The sequence below is a fragment of the Lampetra fluviatilis genome, unplaced genomic scaffold, assembly GCF_964198595.1.
Source record: "Lampetra fluviatilis unplaced genomic scaffold, kcLamFluv1.1 SCAFFOLD_733, whole genome shotgun sequence".
Taxonomy (NCBI): Eukaryota; Metazoa; Chordata; class Hyperoartia; order Petromyzontiformes; family Petromyzontidae; genus Lampetra; species Lampetra fluviatilis.
The window spans coordinates 10,001-15,000 of NW_027621656.1; the positions used below are offsets into that span (position 1 = coordinate 10,001).

A 5,000-nucleotide genomic window follows, 5' to 3' on the forward strand; every position below is an offset into this window, starting at 1 on the left:
TGAACACCCCTGATATCCGCTACGTGAACACCCCTGATATCCGCTATGTGTACACCCCTGATATCCGCTATACCGTGCGAGGTGCATCAGCGTGTTTGCTGCGTCTGCAGCTGTCGTCTGGGTTTGGTCTGGATCATTGCAGTCGTGTTCCTCAAAGTACGAGGTCATGTCTGGTGGGGAGAGAGACACGGGGAGAGAGACACGGGGAGAGAGACGCGGGGGGGGAGACGGGGAGAGAGACACGGGGAGAGAGACACGGGGAGAGAGACACGGTGAGAGAGAGACGCGGGGAGAGAGACGGGGGGAGAGAGACGCGGGGAGAGAGACGCGGGGAGAGAGACGCGGGGAGAGAGACGCGGGGAGAGAGACGCGGGGAGAGAGACGCGGGGGAGAGAGACACGGGGAGAGAGACACGGGGAGAGAGACACGGGGAGAGAGACACGGGGAGAGAGACACGGGGAGAGAGACACGGGGAGAGAGAGACGCGGGGAGAGAGAGACGGGGAGAGAGACGCGGGGAGAGAGACGCGGGGAGAGAGACGCGGGGAGAGAGAGACGGGGGGGGGGAGACACGGGGAGAGAGACACGAGGAGAGAGACACGGGGAGAGAGAGACACGGGGAGAGAGACACGGTGAGAGAGAGACGGGGGGGGGGGAGACACACAATACACACAGTACACACACACACAGTACACACACACAGTACACACACACAGTACACACACACACACAGTACACACACACAGTACACACACACACAGTACACACACACAGTACACACACACAGTACACACACACAGCACACACACACAGTACACACACACAGTGTACACACACAGTACACACACACAGCACACACACACAGTGCACACACACAGTGCACACACACAGTACACACACACAGTACACACACACAGTGCACACACACAGTACACACACACAGTACACACACACAGTACACACACACAGTACACACACACACAGTGTACACACACAGTATACACACACAGTACACACACACAGTACACACACACAGTACACACACACAGTACACACACACAGTACACACACACAGTACACACACACAGTGTACACACACAGTGCTCACACACAGTGCTCACACACAGTGCACACACACAGTGTACACACACAGTACACACACACAGTACACACACACAGTGTACACACAGTACACACACACAGTGCACACACACACAGTACACACACACACAGTACACACACACAGAGTACACACACACAGTACACACACACACAGCACACACACACAGTACACACACACAGTACACACACACAGTACACACACACAGTGCACACACACAGTACACACACACACAGCACACACACACAGTGTACACACACAGTACACACACACAGTGCACACACACAGTACACACACACACAGCACACACACACAGTGTACACACACAGTGCACACACACAGTGCACACACACAGTACACACACACAGTACACACACACAGTACACACACACAGTGCACACACACAGTGCACACACACAGTACACACACACAGTGCACACACACAGTACACACACACAGTACACACACACAGTACACACACACACAGTACACACACACACAGTACACACACACAGAGTACACACACACAGTACACACACACACAGCACACACACACAGTACACACACACAGTGCACACACACAGTGCACACACACAGTACACACACACAGTGCACACACACAGTACACACACACAGCACACACACACAGTACACACACAGTACACACACACAGTGCACACACACACGGCACACACACACAGTACACACACACAGTGCACACACACAGTACACACACACAGTACACACACACAGTACACACACACAGTACACACACACAGTGCACACACACAGTACACACACACAGTACACACACACAGTGCACACACACAGTACACACACACAGCACACACACACAGTACACACACAGTACACACACACAGTACACACACACAGTACACACACACAGTACACACACACACAGTGCACACACACACGGCACACACACACAGTACACACACACGGCACACACACACAGTACACACACACAGTACACACACACAGTACACACACACAGTACACACACACAGTACACACACACAGTACACACACACAGTACACACACACAGTACACACACAGTACACACACACACAGTACACACACACAGTACACACACACACAGTACACACACACAGTACACACACACACAGTGCACACACACAGTGTACACACACAGTACACACACACAGTACACACACACAGTACACACACAGTACACACACACAGTACACACACAGTACACACACACACACTACACACACAGTACACACACACACACAGTACACACACAGTACACACACACAGTACACACACACACAGTACACACACACACAGTACACACACAGTACACACACACAGTACACACACACAGTACACACAGTACACACACACACACAGTACACACACACAGTACACACACACACAGTACACACAGTACACACACACACAGTACACACACACACAGTACACACACACAGTACACACACACACAGTACACACAGTACACACACACACAGTACACACACACACAGTACACACACAGTACACACACACACACAGTACACACACACACAGTACACACACAGTACACACACACACAGTACACACACACACAGTACACACACACACAGTACACACACACACAGTACACACACACAGTACACACACACACAGTACACACACACACAGTACACACACACAGTACACACACACACAGTACACACAGTACACACACACACAGTACACACACACACAGTACACACACACACAGTACACACACACACAGTACACACACACACAGTACACACACACAGTACACACACACACAGTACACACACACACAGTACACACACACAGTACACACACACACACAGTACACACACACACAGTACACACACACACAGTACACACACACACAGTACACACACAGTACACACACAGTACACACACACACAGTACACACAGTACACACACACACAGTACACACACACACAGTACACACACACACAGTACACACACACACAGTACACACACACAGTACACACACACAGTGCACACACACACACAGCACACACAGTACACACACACACACAGCACACACACAGTACACACACACAGTACACACACACACAGTACACACACACAGTACACACACACACACAGTACACACACAGTACACACACAGTACTCACACAGTGCACACACACAGTACACACACACACAGTACACACACACACAGTACACACACAGTACACACACAGTGCACACACACAGTACACACACACAGTACACACACACAGTACACACACAGCACACACACACAGTACACACACACACAGTACACACACACACAGTACACACACACACAGTACACACACAGTACACACACACAGTACACACACACACACAGTACACACACACACAGTACACACACACACAGTACACACACACACAGTACACACACAGTGCACACACACACAGTACACACACACACAGTACACACACAGTACACACACACACAGTACTCACACAGTACACACACACACAGTGTACACACACACACAGCACACACACACAGTACACACACAGTACACACACACAGCACACACACACACAGCACACACACACAGTGCACACACACACACAGTACACACACACACAGTACACACACACACAGTGTACACACACACAGTACACACACACACAGTACACACACACACACAGTACACACACACACACACAGTGTACACACACACAGTACACACACACAGTACACACACACACAGTACACACACACACACACAGTGTACACACACACAGTACACACACACACAGTACACACACACACACACAGTACACACACAGTACACACACACAGTACACACACACACACAGTACACACACACAGCACACACACACAGTACACACACACACAGTGTACACACACACGCCGTGTGTAACCGCCGTTCACCACTCAGTCGCGGTGACGTCACCACGGCCCCCGTGCCAGGCTAGGTGCACACAACAACCACCATCACCACTGACTTCCTGACCTGATCCTGAGCTCCCCAACAGAAGTTCTGACAGGCGCCCGACTCGGCCACCTAAAAAATAAAATATTATTTTTTTAAATTTTTAACGCTACTAACAGGGAAGACGTGGTACAAAGACAACGTAAAAGAAAGGCAGACAAAACTAAATTACGACATTACCCTCAAGATAGTCGAGTGAAGTGAAACAAAACGTGAATTTATGTCGCCCGCTTTTCAGGCACGATGTAGGTGTCCAGTGAACTCCACTGGGCTATCGAGGGGTCCTGCCGATGACCCCGTGAGGACCCCGCGAGGCGGTGGGCGGGGCTTGAGGAGGGAGGCAGGTGGGCGGGGCTATGAGGGGAGGGCGGGGCTAGCGGGGGAGAGAGGGTGGGGGGGAGAGGGTGGGGGGGAAGTGGGCGTGTCTAAGGGATGAAGTGGGCGTGTCTAAGGGAAGAAGTGGGAGTGTGTAAGGGAAGAAGTGGGCGTGTCTATGGCCAGAAGTGGGTGTGTCTATAGGAGTAGGTGGGCGTGTCTAAGGGAGGAAGTGGGCGTGTCTAAGGGAGGAAGTGGGCGTGTCTAATTGAGGTAGTGGGAGTGTCTAAGGGAAGAAGTAGGCGTGTCTAAGGGAGGAAGTGGGAGTGTGTAAGGGAAGAAGTGGGCGTGTCTATGGCCGGAAGTGGGTGTGTCTATAGGAGTAGGTGGGCGTGTCTAAGGGAGAAAGTGGGCGTGTCTAAGGGAGGAAGTGGGCGTGTCTAATTGAGGTAGTGGGAGTGTCTAAGGGAAGAAGTAGGCGTGTCTAAGGGAGGGAGTGTGTAAGGGAGGAAGTGGGCGTGTCTAATTGAGGTAGT

At 51.2% G+C, this 5,000-nt stretch overlaps 1 long non-coding RNA gene across 1 annotated transcript in view; it reads right to left on the reverse strand.

The window, feature by feature from the left end:
• LOC144955538 (uncharacterized) overlaps positions 1-4,182 on the reverse strand; it is a 10,227-nt gene extending 6,045 nt beyond the window's left edge. Inside the window, exons 1-2 of the long non-coding RNA XR_013641711.1 lie at positions 4,089-4,182; positions 74-170 (exon numbers count right to left, since the gene is read on the reverse strand). This is a non-coding gene — a long non-coding RNA (uncharacterized LOC144955538). The remainder of the gene's footprint in view (positions 1-73; positions 171-4,088) is intronic.
• Positions 4,183-5,000: the final 818 nt, after the last annotated feature.